Source organism: Bufo gargarizans, chromosome 2 (assembly GCF_014858855.1).
Source record: "Bufo gargarizans isolate SCDJY-AF-19 chromosome 2, ASM1485885v1, whole genome shotgun sequence".
Classification (NCBI taxonomy): Eukaryota; Metazoa; Chordata; class Amphibia; order Anura; family Bufonidae; genus Bufo; species Bufo gargarizans.
In genome coordinates this window covers 683,401,572-683,417,243 of record NC_058081.1, presented here as the reverse complement: position 1 = coordinate 683,417,243, position 15,672 = coordinate 683,401,572, and the positions used below count along the sequence as shown (strand labels likewise).

At 46.1% G+C, this 15,672-nt stretch overlaps 1 protein-coding gene across 1 annotated transcript in view; it reads left to right on the top strand.

Annotated features, from left to right (window-relative positions):
• Positions 1-15,672, top strand: part of LOC122926973 (phospholipase A2 inhibitor gamma subunit B-like) — a 99,855-nt gene that overhangs the window by 43,817 nt on the left and 40,366 nt on the right. The window lies entirely within an intron of this gene.

Genomic DNA, 15,672 nt, shown 5'->3' with positions numbered 1-15,672 from the left:
AGAGCGGTCCGTGGTTTCCTGGCCGGGATTCCTGCTGACAGCAGGAGTGCACAGCGTCATTGGTTGCTATGACGCCGTGCGCTTCATGCCGCCGCTGCTGTACAGTAATACACTCGGATGATCTTAACGAGTGTATTACTGTACAGCAGCGGCGGCATGAAGCGCACGGCGTCATAGCAGCATCACTGAATATATACATAAGAAAGTGTTGTAGAGGAAGATAAAGTTATGTAAGCAGCACTGTACCTGGGCATATTTCTGCACTTTCTTTATGGATGCGATCCATATGGTGGCGCTTTAAATCACACCATTTTTTTTGAATAGATGCCTTTGTGGGCCTCCGATGAAATTTTTCTGCCATCTCCTCTATCAGCTCCGTGATAATGGCGTCCTTCGTCGCATTTTTCCTGGTGCGATGGTAGCCCTTTTCCAACATGCGCTGAAGAATAAAGATGCAAGCATTTAATCCCAAATATTTGAAATACAAGTTTTCAGCAAAAAGGTCCTCAACAAAACAGCAAATAGTAGATACGTATTTAAAGGGAAATATTATATTTAATGTTACAGTGATAATTTAAGATCAGATTCTATTGAGATTATATGTGTGTGGGGTCTGAGCTATCAGATATTGCCCAGCTGAGCTGCACTGTATCTGTCTAGTGAAGTGACGGTGCGGTATGGGGTGTAGAGCTGGTTCACCTCCCCGTGGTGCACCCTGGGTAACTCTAAATGAACCAGCAAATACTTGTGAAATACAGTGAAACAAAAAAAGCTCAGGGACAGAAAAAAAATATAATATATATATATTTTGTGTGTGTATGGTATGGTATATAGTGTGTGGTATTTAGTGTGTGGTATTTTGTGGCAGGAAAATGGATGGGCTATGGGCATCTGAGCAGTGTCGGACTGGGGTACTTAGGGCCCACCAGTAAAATTTATTTTTGGGGCCCCGTCGTACGGATACATTTAAGTATAATAAATAATCTATCACGTTTTGAATATGAACATAGGTTGGTTGAGGTGCTGTACATTGAACCTATGTATATAGTGCAGTAATTCTACTGTGGTAATTACTTTCAAGCTTGCGTTTTTCTTTTCCGGCGCTGAGTTCCGTCATAGGGGCTCTATACCAGAAAAGAACTGATCAGGCATATCCCCCTGCATTCTGAATGGAGAGCAATCCGTTCAGGATGCATCAGGACGTCCTCAGTTCAGTCTTTTTGACTGATCAGGCAAAAGATAAAACTGCAGGATGCTACGGTTTTCTCTCCGGCAAAAAAAACTGTAGACTTGCCTGAATGCCGGATCCGGCATTTTTCCCATAAAAAAGTATTAGTGCCGGATCCGTCGTTACAGCATGCTGCGCAGATCGGTAAAAATGTACAAGAGGGATCCGTCGGTCCGCATGACAAGCGGAGAGACGGATCCGTCCTTGCAATGCATTTGTGAGACGGATCCGCATCAGGATCCGTCTCACAAATGCTTTCAGTCAGTGGCAGATCGGCGGATCCGGCGTGCAGTTCCGATCCGTCTCACAAGTGCCGTGATGTCACAAATATTACTTAGTGCACCAATCAGTAATATCTACTCTTTAGTGGGAGGTGGGGAAGAATAATTCGGAACAATAATGAAAATATTCGGATTTACAAATATTTTCAAACGCTCCACATACATATAAACTATTTGTCATACATGCAGTATGTAATAAAAAAAAATACAATGCTGTGATACAATATTACTTACAGTCAGGAGGAATCCTTCCTCATCCTCTTTAAAGAATCTTTTCACCATCTTTCGCTAGCCGATAATATTTGCGGCACTATGTTCGATTCCGGCATAGAAAACGAAACCAAAAGTCACGTCACTGTAACTTCGTACGAAGTAACGCGATATTTTCATAACTTCATGATTTTCGGTTGATACGGATATTCGAATTTAAGATCGATTCCAGCCTGCTTCTTGCGCGAATAGACAGGACACTGGGCAGGAAGTACAGTTTTTCGAAAGATAGAATATACTGTCGGATCTGAGTTTCTCCTGCAACTCAGATCTGATGGTATATTCTAACCCACAGGCGTTCCCATGGTTACTGTGACGCTTGACGGGGACTCCGGGGAGCAGTATGTTAGTGGAATATTATTCGTCTTTTCGAATATTCTTAATAATTGCTCTAACTTCTTTGAGAATATTACGAATATTCTAAAACTAAATTAGAGCAATATTACGAATATTCTAAAACTAAGTTAAATTAATAATATACGTAAAAAAAAACAAAAAAAAAAAAAGAATATTCGATTTCGCAAATATATAGCACTATATTCTAAATATTCGTGAAATCTCGAAAACACGATATTCGAGAAAAAAATTCGCGATTCGAATATTCGCGCTCAACACTAGCAGTAATAAGTGAGGAACACAGATTGTAGTGAACCAAACTTTTCTTTTACTAGCAACAGTTCAACTTTGTACAGTTGGTGGTTAATACATTTCCATATATCAGGTTCACTTCACAAGCAGGCTCTTACATCAATGGCAGGTATACTGTTCCTTGCAAGATACTCAGAGGGTAACAACAACACACTCAGATCAGGCTGTACCTTCTCCTCAGAAAAACTGTACACTGTTCCTAAGAACTCCTGTCTGTTCTTATCCCAAGGCCCGGATGCCCTAATACTGGCTTTATCCTTGGTAGAAATCTTCCACCCGTATTTATCCTTGCTTTAAATTAATAATCCTTCTGCCCTTCAGCTTACTTGACTAGCTGGAACACTGGCTCTGCTTGGCTTGTGGGAACTGCAGGTTTCTCCCAGGAGGCAAACCCTTCTCTTGGGGTGGATCTTCTGAGCTAAACATAGGCTCAGGAAACTTCAGGCAGGCTATGCTCCTTTACTAGCCTCCTGGTGGCAACTAGAAGCCTGGACTGTCTAGCTGCATGTCAGGAGGAGGCCCTCAGCTTGTCTCTGGCTGGTGCCTTCTCACTTCTGTCTCCACAGACTCCTGACTACAGACTGACTCCTCCCTGTCTGAGCCTCAATATATATACTAGAGGCTCCCTATCTCCCTCTAGTGTCTAGGATGAATAACTGCACCCTAATAGGCCTGCTGCACAGCTTACAGGGGAGAAATACACATAAAAGCATATGGAAATACATTAAAATGGACTGAGAAATATACTGCCACTGTCCCTTAGGAGTAGGAGGACAACATGGCCCAATTTACCCTTGTGTAGTGCCCAATTTTACCTAGTGGGACACTACATACCCCGTTGCTATGACGTTGCCCGTCCTCGGCGCAACATAAGGGGCCCGCCCAGCTGGAAACTGCAACCTGAAAGACAAAAATAATGCAAAGCAGGAACACACATCTACATTTGCAAATACACATACATATATCAGGCAGCTCCGCTGGCTAAGGAACAAGTCCGGTGAAAAGGGGCGTCGTTCTCTTCTCTCAGGATAGTATAAGGGAACATGGGGCGCTGACCTGGTGCAGCGTATCAAGGATACCAGGATAGTCCATAATAAAATACAGTAGTCCATAATAAAACAGCATCTCAGAGGCCCACTTGAATCTGAGGTCATCTCTGGGCACATCACTTTTAAGTTTAATATTGCACGTAAAAGTCACAGCACACAAAGTCCATATCATATAAAATGGCATATAAAATAAGTGCTGTAATGTTCCTTAATCAACCTGAAAAGGGAGTTAAAAGGGTTAAAGTGCAAATCAAAAATAGGCACAACTTCGCTTAAGTTCTAGAAGCAGGCAGGAGGTCCTGTAAACAACATGGCAGCAGAGCAAGTATTATTCTCAGTGGCCTTGCAACTGTCACTGGGCCGTGGGGAACTGGAAGCAGCTCCATGGTGCCAAAACAAAGGACTCCTGTCCTGAAAGGGTTAAATCTTCAGCAATTAGGGTCCCTCAGCAAAACAGATTATAACAATGGCCTGCAGGCCTACTCACAGGTGTTTATCAGTTCCATCTGATCAGCATCAGTGGCACATCCTTGCTCTGCTTGTAAATTGGGCCTGATTCGAGGATCCACATATGACTGGGCCCACAAAATTGTATTCGGCGGCAGTTGCAATATGAAGGGTCCCCTTACAGGTATGGGCCCCATAGGCCTAGGGGTGTATGCCGCGGGAGGCCTTAATGCAACAAAAGGATCGCCGTCTCTGGGTGCGACCGCAGCAGAAGGCTCCATGGGCTCAGGGGTTGCTGACAGTACGTGGGGCTCCTGGCATAGGTGAGTCTTCTTGGGGTCGTAATAGCGGCTGCAGCTACAATAGGTGGCCGGCTGGTAGGGATAGGCACCCTTACCTCTGGCTCAGAGACGTCTGAGTCCTTAGTTGCACTCCTCATTTCCAGTGCCGGAGACGGTATCCTGGAGGTGGAAGCTGGCGCAGGCCTCGCAATTGAAGTTCAAGTCAGATGATCTAGTCGTCCAAACTTTCAGGCTCTGCGTCACTGCTGGGATCCTCTGTCGTCACCGCAGGTGCAGGTAAGGGATCCGGCTTGTCTTGCGCGGCCGCTGCAGGTTCTGGTGCCGCATCCGCACTCTTTAAATTGCGAATATTGTCCAGGGCTGTATGGAACCTCTCCAGATTCTCGAGTTCCCTGATAGTTTTCTCCCGGCGGGGCAGCTCAGGTGACGGGTACAGGCTTACTTACTTCTCCAAGACCGTGGGCTGCCAGAATACATTCAGGCCAATGAAAGAGCCCCTTTCTTGGAAGGTGTTGTGAGCCGGTTCTGAGGAACGCTCCGGTTTGCGTCCCGGGCTGGCAGGCTCTTCCGGCTCCTCCCAGTCTTCCGATCCCGGCTTGGGACGGGTCACGGCCATTGCGTAGGGGTCTCGCAGGCTCTCGGCAGGGGTGAACTCTACCTCCTTTCCCTCGCGAAGGTTATGCAAATGTTCAGGGAGGTAGCTCCATTTGACGGATCTGCGGTTCACGAATAGATTCCTGCCGGTCATATAGTCCTGAATAGAGTTGAGCGGACACCTGGATGTTCGGGTTCGAGAAGTTCGGCCGAACTCGATCCGAACTTCGTCCCGAACCCGAACCCCATTGAAGTCAATGGGGACCCGAACTTTTCGGCACTAAAAAGGCTGTAAAACAGCCCAGGAAAGGGCTAGAGGGCTGCAAAAGGCAGCAACATGTAGGTAAATCCCCTGCAAACAAATGTGGATAGGGAAATGAATAAAAATAAAAATAAAATAAATAAAAATTAACCAATATCAATTGGAGAGAGGTCCCATAGCAGAGAATCTGGCTTCACGTCACCCACCACTGGAACAGTCCATTCTCAGATATTTAGGCCCCGGCACCCAGGCAGAGGAGAGAGGTCCCATAACAGAGAATCTGGCTTCATGTCAGCAGAGAATCAGTCTGCATGTCATAGCAGAGAATCAGGCTTCACGTCAGCCACCACTGCAACAGTCCATTGTCATATATTTAGGCCCAGGCACCCAGGCAGAGGAGAGAGGTCCCGTAACAGAGAATCTGGCTTCATGTCAGCAGAGAATCAGTCTGCATGTCATAGCCGAGAATCAGGCTTCACGTCACCCAACACTGGAACAGTCCATTGTCAGATATTTAGGCCCAACACCCAGGCAGAGGAGAGAGGTCCCATAACAGAGAATCTGTCTTCATGTCAGCAGAGAATCAGTCTGCATGTCATAGCAGAGAATCAGGCTTCACGTCAGCCACCACTGCAACAGTCCATTGGCATATATTTAGGCCCCGGCACCCAGGCAGAGGAGAGAGGTCCCGTAACAGAGAATCTGGCTTCATGTCAGCAGAGAATCAGGCTTCATGTCATAGCAGAGAATCAGGCTTTACGTCACCCAACATTGGAACAGTCCATTGGCATATATTTAGGCCCCGGCACCCAGACAGAGGAGATGTTCATTCAACTTTGGGTAGCCTCGCAATATAATAGTAAAATGAAAATAAAAATAGGATTGAATGAGGAAGTGCCCTGGAGTACAATAATATATGTTTAAGGGGAGGTAGTTAATGTCTAATCTGCACAAGGGATGGACAGGTCCTGTGGGATCCATGCCTGGTTCATTTTTATGAACGTCAGCTTGTCCACATTGGCTGTAGACAGGCGGCTGCGTTTGTCTGTAATGACGCCCCCTGCCATGCTGAATACACGTTCAGACAAAACGCTGGCCGCCGGGCAGGCCAGCACCTCCAAGGCATAAAAGGCTAGCTCTGGCCACGTGGACAATTTAGAGACCCAGAAGTTGAATGGGGCACTGTTCCACCATGTTAGTGAAATGTTGCCTCCTGCTAACACGTTGCGTATTAGGTGGTGGTGCAGTTAGCTGTGGCGTGTTGACAAAACTTTTCCACATCTCTGCCATGCTAACCCTGCCCTCAGAGGAGCTGGCCGTGACACAGCTGCCTTGGCGACCTCTTGCTCCTCCTCTGCCTCGGCCTTGGGCTACCACTTGTTCCCCTGTGACATTTGGGAATGCTCTCAGTAGCGCGTCTACCAACGTGCGCTTGTACTCGCGCATCTTCCTATCACGCTCCAGTGCAGGAAGTAAGGTGGGCACATTGTCTTTGTACCGTGGATCCAGCAGGGTGGCAACCCAGTAGTCCGCACACATTAAAATGTGGGCAACTCTGCTGTCGTTGCGCAGGCACTGCAGCATGTAGTTGCTCATGTGTGCCAGGCTGCCCAGGGGTAAGGACAAGCTGTCCTCTGTGGGAGGCGTATCGTCATCGTCCTGCCTTTCCCCCCAGCCACGTACCAGTGATGGGCCCGAGCTGCGTTGGGTGCCACCCCGCTGTGACCATGCTTCATCCTCATCCTCCTCCACCTCCTCCTCATCCTCGTCCTCCTCGTCCTCCAGTAGTGGGCCCTGGCTGGCCACATTTGTACCTGGCCTCTGCTGTTGCAAAAAAACTCCCTCTGAGTCACTTCGAAGAGACTGGCCTGAAAGTGCTAAAAATTACCCCTCTTCCTCCTCCTCCTCCTCCTGGGCCACCTCCTCTTCCATCATCGCCCTAAGTGTTTTCTCAAGGAGACATAGAAGTGGTATTGTTACGCTGATAACGGCGTCATCGCCACTGGCCATGTTGGTGGAGTACTCGAAACAGCGCAACAGGGCACACAGGTCTCGCATGGAGGCCCAGTCATTGGTGGTGAAGTGGTGCTGTTCCGTAGTGCGACTGACCCGTGCGTGCTGCAGCTGAAACTCCACTATGGCCTGCTGCTGCTCGCACAGTCTGTCCAGCATGTGCAAGGTGGAGTTCCACCTGGTGGGCACGTCGCATATGAGGCGGTGAGCGGGAAGGCCGAAGTTACGCTGAAGCGCAGACAGGCGAGCAGCAGCAGGATGTGAACGCCGGAAGCGCGAACAGACGGCCCGCACTTTATGCAGCAGCTCTGACATGTCGGGGTAGTTGTGAATGAACTTCTGCACCACCAAATTCAGCACATGCGCCAAGCAAGGGATGTGCGTCAAACCGGCTAGTCCCAGAGCTGCAACGAGATTTCGCCCATTATCGCACACCACCAGGCCGGGCTTGAGGCTCACCGGCAGCAACCACTCGTCGGTCTGTTGTTCTATACCCCGCCACAACTCCTGTGCGGTGTGGGGCCTGTCCCCCAAACATATGAGTTTCAGAATGGCCTGCTGACGTTTACCCCGGGCTGTGCTGAAGTTGGTGGTGAAGGTGTGTGGCTGACTGGATGAGCAGGTGGAAGAAGAAGAGGAGGAAGCCGAGTAGGAGGAGGTGGCAACAGGAGGCAAAGAATGTTGCCCTGCAAACCTTGGCGGCGGAAGGACGTGCGCCAAACAGCTCTCCGCCTGGGGCCCAGCCTCCACTACATTTACCCAGTGTGCAGTTAGGGAGATATAGCGTCCCTGGCCGTGCTTACTGGTCCACGTATCTGTGGTTAGGTGGACCTTGCCACAGATGGCGTTGCGCAGTGCACACTTGATTTTATCGGATGCTTGGTTGTGCAGGGAAGGCACGGCTCTCTTGGAGAAGTAGTGCCGGCTGGGAACAACATACTGTGGGAAAGCAAGCGACATGAGCTGTTTGAAGCTGTCTGTGTCCACCAGCCTGAATGACAGCATTTCATAGGCCAGTAGTTTAGAAATGCTGGCATTCAGGGCCAGGGATCGAGGGTGGCTAGGTGGGAATTTACGCTTTCTCTCAAATGTTTGTGAGATGGAGAGCTGAACGCTGCCGTGTGACATGGTTGAGATGCTTGGTGATGGAGGTGGTGGTGGTGTTGGTGGTACATCCCCTGTTTGCTGGGAGGCAGGTGCCAACGTTCCTCCAGAGGCGGAGGAAGAGGCCGAGGCGGCAGCAGCAGAAGAGGCCGAGGCGGCAGCAGCAGAAGAGGCCGAGGCGGCAGCAGCAGAAGAGGTAGCAGGGGGAGCCTGAGTGACTTCCTTGTCTTTAAGGTGTTTACTCCACTGCAGTTCATGCTTTGCATGCAGGTGCCTGGTCATGCAGGTTGTGCTAAGGTTCAGAACGTTAATGCCTCGCTTCAGGCTCTGATGGCACAGCGTGCAAACCACTCGGGTCTTGTCGTCAGCACATTGTTTGAAGAAGTGCCATGCCAGGGAACTCCTTGAAGCTGCCTTTGGGGTGCTCGGTCCCAGATGGCGGCGGTCAGTAGCAGGCGGAGTCTCTTGGCGGCGGGTGTTCTGCTTTTGCCCACTGCTCCCTCTTTTGCTACGCTGTTGGCTCGGTCTCACCACTGCCTCTTCCTCCGAACTGTGAAAGTCAGTGGCACGACCTTCATTCCTTGTGGGGTCTAGGACTTCATCGTCCCCTGCATCGTTTTCCACCCAGTCTTCCTCCCTGACCTCCTATTCAGTCTGCACACTGCAGAAAGACGCAGCAGTTGGCACCTGTGTTTCGTCATCATCAGAGACATGCTGAGGTGGTATTCCCATGTCCTCATCATCAGGAAACATAAGTGGTTGTGCGTCAGTGCATTCTATGTCTTCCACCGCTGGGGAAGGGCTAGGTGGATGCCCTTGGGAAACCCTGCCAGCGGAGTCTTCAAACAGCATAAGAGACTGCTGCATAACTTGAGGCTCAGACAGTTTCCCTGATATGCATGGGGGTGATGTGACAGACTGATGGGCTTGGTTTTCAGGCGCCATCTGTGCGCTTTCTGCAGAAGACTGGGTGGCAGATAATGTGAACGTGCTGGATCCACCTTCGGCCACCCAATTGACTAATGCCTGTACCTGCTCAGGCCTTACCATCCTTAGAACGGCATTTGGCCCCACCATATATCGCTGTAAATTCTGGCGGCTACTGGGACCTGAGGTAGTTGGTACACTAGGACGTGTGGCTGTGGCAAAACAGCCACGTCCTCTCCCAGCACCAGAGGGTCCACTAACACCACCACGACCATGTTCGCATCCCTTACTAGATGTTTTCCTCATTGTTATCGTTCACCACAACAACAAAAATATTATTTGGCCCAATGTATTGAATTCAAATTCAGGCCTTTTTTTACAGACACCTAACACTATCTGGCTATCTATTTAGGTACCGTATTACACTAATACAGGCACAGCAGTAACCACAGATTTAGCTGGATATAAATTTGAGGCCTAGTATTTAGGCGCTGGGTGACAGGTATAGGTTTACTGACAGAATTCGACTTGGAAATGCACAGTAGCATGTGTGTGAAGTTATTCAGAATGACCCTATGTGCACCTTGAATCTGATAAACCCTTTTAGGGATAGATTTAAAATAGCTCTGATACAGCAGAAACCACAAAATTAGGAAATTGCTAAATTGGGAATTGTATTTCAACCCAGAACAAAAACTGTGCTTTGACGGACACTAAATAACTTGACCAGCTACACCAGTACAGCAGTAACAACAGATTTAGCTGGATATAAATTTGAGGCCTAGTATTTAGGCGCTGGGTGACAGGTATAGGTTTACTGACAGAATTAGACTTGGAAATGCACAGTAGCGTGTGTGTGAAGTTATTCAGAATGACCCTATGTGCACCTTGAATCTGATATACCCTTTTAGGGATAGATTTAAAATAGCTCTGATACAGCAGAAACCACTAAATTAGGAAATTGCTAAATTGGGAATTGTATTTCAACCCAGAACAAAAACTGTGCTTTGACGGACACTAAATAACTTGACCAGGATATAAACTTAAGGCCTAGTATTTAGGCGCTGGATGACAGGTATACGTTTACTGACAGAATTAGACTGGGATATGGCCAAAAAATAACCACACTATTGATGGTTAAATTCACTTGGTGTGACAGCTTGACCAACCACACTACTGAGGGTTAAATGCACTTGGTGACAGGCGCAGCTTGCCCCTGATGTAGTATATGGCCAAAAAATAAACAGACTATTGCTGGTTAAATGCACTTGGTGTGACAGCTCCACCCTGATGTAGGATTTAGCCAGAAAACAACCACACCATTGAGGGTTAAATGCACTTGGTGACAGCTTGCCCCTGATGTAGTATATGGCCAAAAAATAAACAGACTATTGCTGGTTAAATGCACTTGGTGTGACAGCTTCACCCTGATGTAGGATTTAGCCAAAAAAGAACCACACCATTGAGGGTTAAATGCACTTGGTGACAGGCTCAGCTTGCCCCTGATGTAGTATATGGCCAAAAAATAACCAGACTATTGCTGGTTAAATGCACTTGGTGTGACAGCTTCACCCTGATGTAGGATTTAGCCAAAAAACAACCACACCATTGAGGGTTAAATGCACTTGGTGGCAGCTTGTGCTGGCACACCACAAGACACAAAATGGCCGCCGATCACCCCAGAAAAAAGTAACTGAAAAACGCTCTGGGCAGCCTAAAAACAGTGAGCAATTCAATAGCAGCAGTTGAATCATCCACAGCTGCAGATCGATCTCTGAATGAAGTCCTTTGGAGGAGTTAATCTGCCTAATCTCGCCCTAACATCGCGGCTGCAACCTCTCCCTATGCTGATCAGAGCAGAGTGACGTGCGGTGCTACGTGACTCCAGCTTAAATAGAGGCTGGGTCACATGGTGCTCTGGCCAATCACAGCCATGCCAATAGTAGGCATGGCTGTGACGGCCTCTTGGGGCAAGTAGTATAATGCTTGTTGATTGGCTGCTTTGCAGCCTTTCAAAAAGCGCCAAGAAAGCGACGAACACCGAACCCGAACTTTTACGAAAATGTCCGGGTTCGGGTCCGTGTCACGGACACCCCAAAATTCGGTACGAACCCGAACTATACAGTTCGGGTTCGCTCATCCCTAGTCCTGAATAAAACCGAAGCCTCGGTTCTTGTCAAAGGCCATCACCACCCCCATTCTCCTTTCCAGGCGGGGTTGGGTGTTGGTGTGGCGCTCATAGACATTCTTTGCCAATTCTTCAAAGTATATCTTGGTGCGTGTGGTCTTTTTAATAGCGGCCTCTCGCACTTATGCCATCAGTGCCGACCATTGCATAGAGGGCCTGATAATGTCCTTCCAGGAGCCAAAATAGGGTTCCAGCTGTGATCCTGGCGGCATTCAGGTGGGTCTCTCCGGTCCCGGAGAGTAAGCTGGTGGAGTGTCCATATTAGTAGGATCCATTTTTAATCCAACAGGTGCCGACATCCCTTCAGAGCAGTCTTTACTGGTCAACATGCTCGATCGACAGGGCGGCACCAATAATTGTAGATAAGACCTCCCATTGCTCCGGGAGGCTGCCCCCCAGGTACTCCAGCATAGGGGAGGCGGAGTCCATTATAGCAGACATGCTAATTTGTAGACAGGGCGGTGGCACGGACATACAGTCTTTCCCGCACTTTTTAGCAGAAGGCGTCAATTTTGCCGCCAGCAAAGTACAAAGATGATGCAGCAAATAAATCCAGTCAGGTTTAGGCGGCCAACTTTTTAAGCATACTGCTGTCTATTCACTGACAGCAAGTGGTCATAAGCAGCAAAACATTCCATGCAATATACAGTTTTTCACACCACTAATTATTACAGTTCTATGGCCCAGCAATTTTTCCAATAAACAAGTAGGGCTTGGTCACTTTATGGGCAAATAACGGCACACAGTTTAATTTCACAATGGCGCAGGAATAATCCGCAAATCCTGTTCGTGACGCCAAATTATGCAGTACGCCGACCTGCAGGGTATTGCGATGTGAGGTCACGGTTAACGGGCAAACGAGGGTTACTTACAGTTGTGTATAGAGTCCCTGGGCAGGCGTACAGCAGTGATAGAGAGGCTGGCACAGGGGTCCTCTGGGGCACACTCTGTAGTTAGGGACCAGGCCTGATGGTGGATGAGGTGCCCTGGATGTTGCAGGTATTTAATGTGCCTAGGGCAAGGTCCCTTTAAAATTTGTGACGCCAGTGCCTGTAACTGTGGCACACCGATTTCTAGCAGTAATAAGTGAGGAACACAGATTGTGGTGAACCAAACTTTTCTTTTACTAGCAACAGTTCAACTTTGTACAGTTGGTGGTCAATACAGTTCCATATAGCAGGTTCACTTCACAAGCAGGCTCTTACATCAATGGCAGGTATACTGTTCCTTGCAAGATACTCAGAGGGTAACAACAACACACTCAGATCAGGCTGTACCTTCTCCTCAGAAAAACTGTACACTGTTCCTAAGAACTCCTGTCTGTTCTTATCCCAAGGCCCAGATGCCCTAATACTGGCTTTATCCTTGGTAGAAATCTTCCTCCCGTATTTATCCTTGATTTAAATTAATAATCCTTCTGCCCTTCAGCTTACTTGACTAGCTGAAACACTGGCTCTGCTTGGATGTGGGAACTGCAAGTTTCTCCCATGAGGCAAACCCTTCTCTTGGGGTGGATCTTCTGAGCTAACCATAGGCTCAGGAAACTTCAGGCAGGCTATGCTCCTTTACTAGCCTCCTGGTGGCAACTAGAAGCCTGGACTGTCTAGCTGCATGTCAGGAGGAAGCCCTCAGCTTGTCTCTGGCTGGGGCCCTCTCACTTCTGTCTCCACAGACTCCTGACTACAGACTGACTCCTCCCTGTCTGGGCCTGAATATATATACTAGGGGCTCCCTATCTCCCTCTAGTGTCTAGTATGAATAACTGCACCCTAATAGGCCTGCTGCACAGCTAACAGGGGAGAAATACACATAAAAGCATATGGAAATACATTAAAATGGACTGAGAAATACTCTGCCACTGCCCCTTAGGAGTAGGAGGACAACGTGTCCCAATTGACCCTTGTGTAGTGCCCACTTTTACCCAGTGGGACACTACAAACACACAACACTATGTGTGGAGAAATATGGACACACCGCAGGGTTCAGAAAGAAAGGAGCGCCATATGTTTTTTGGGGGAAATTTAGCTAAAATTGTTTTTGCGAAAACCCCAAGTGACCCTGTACTAGAAAATACTTCCCCAAGGAATTTTTTAAGATGTATAGTGAGCATTCTGACCCCAGAAAGAAATGTGCAGTAGATGGTAAAAAATAAAATGCAAACTTTTCCACAGATATGCCATTCCTTTGCCGAATATGTTGTGTCCAATTTGTACCACAGTGAAATGTCAAATGTGTTTCTTGATTGTAGAACTACCCAAACTGTAGACTGGATATTGGTTATTTGTGATGGCTCACCTAACTGTTGCACATGGAGTTGGTGCCCCAACCGGTAAGACACACCCAGTCTATAAAGTAAAAGATAAATATAAAATATAGAATGGTTGGGCACACCTCATTTGGAGGGATTCATCTGAATTATTAATATAGATCAGGTTCCTATAGTGGAATGATAATAAATAATTTTATTTTTTTACATATATTGAAAAGAAGTAAAAAAAACTATATCTGATGTATATAGAATTTTCCGGAAGGGTGTCAGAGGTATTCAACAACGGGAACCGTGGTCGGATAGACCATAGGGTGGTGGGGTCTCCGTAGTGAATAGCCCGGATAATCCTCAAATGGCTATATAACGCCCTGATAATACAGGGAGATATATCTCTACCAGAAAAGTATTTCATAAATTGACGCTCATCAAATATGTAAAGGTGCGAACATTAGTCAAAGTTCATCAAATAGGGATGTAATTTTATCCAACAAATAGTAAACAGTTCATCCACAGTAGAATTATGATAGTTCAAAATACAAGAGTGGGTCCACTTGTTAAAAGATTAGTTAAAAAATCATGCGCAAAAAAAATAAAAAAATTCAGGTATAGAGGTAATTCCACCTATAAAGAGGATAAGTCCACCTGTAGAGAAGAGGATGATTCCACCTGTAAAAAAGACTTCTCCAGCAAATAGTTCATCCACAGTGTGACCACAAAGGGTTAAAATGCAAAAATTAGGAAATAATAATTGATCCAGCAAGTAGTTCAACTACTATAAGAACTGTAATGTCTATTGGAGTAAATAGAGTAAATAGATCCCGATTATTCAACAATGTATCATTTCAATGCTCCAGATAGGGTAACATATACATTGTGAGTGAGTCTATAAGAATATGTTGCTCAATGTAGATTTCTTATATATTCCTGCAATTTTCATAGACCGGCTTGATAAATATTTTTTGTTACGTAGGTGATAGGACTTGATAATTGAACCCTTACTCACGGTTAGTTGTCCCAGCTGGGAAACAGCCCGGCGGTATCGTAACGGATGGAAGATTGGGAGATTTAACTCAATGTAATCCGTGTAAACCGCAGATTATGCTGTTGGCATCGCGATGTTTGGGGCAACACGCTGGTGATATTTGTGTCCCCTTGCGTTTTTTATGCGGTTTTTATAGAATAAAATAGTAGACAATAATGTAGTAAATTATATATAAAATATAAATATAAAAAGATAAAAAGAGTAAATATAAAAAGAATGGTGGTGATGAATAAGAATAAATGTATGGTATATATTTTTTGCATATATGTATACATAATATAGTTGCAAAAAATTAGTTGATAGGAAAGTTTTTTCGGCTGGTGATGTCTTGTTAGATCAGCCGCTTTGATCGGATGTCAGATCTAGTGTATCTGGAGTACATGCAGTATAGCAGAACCCATTGCGTTTTTTATGCAATATGTTAAAAAATATGATAAGATATGAAATAAAATAACAGTTTACAATAATAGCAGTCTGGACATTGATCTTTTGTAGTGAATTATATATAAAAAATATTATGGAGATGAATAAGGATAATGTATATAATTATATATATTATAGTTGCAAATAATTTGATAAAAATGGTTTTCGGTTGGTTATTTATAGTTGATAGAGGACCAACATTACCAGTAGAAGAGTCTATAATTGATAGATGTATGGATGTGGTCGCTAAATGTCGCTGCTATCTCCCCTCGACATTTAGCGACCACATCTATACATCTATCAATTATACTGTAGATTCTTCTACTGGTAATGTTGGTCCTCTATCAACTATAAATAACCAACCGAAAACCATTCTTATCAAATTATTTGCAACTATAATATTTATAATTATATACATTATCCTTATTCATCACCATAATAACCATTCTAATATTTTGTGGACTGGATATATCTGCCCTCTGGATATACAGTATCTGATGGGACAGGCTATTACTTTTTCTGTATGAAATCAGGGGACATACAGCGATACAGTAGAGCCCCATAGATAAGCCATCCTATACAGTAGAGCTCCATAGATAAGCCATCCTATACAGTAGAGCTTCAT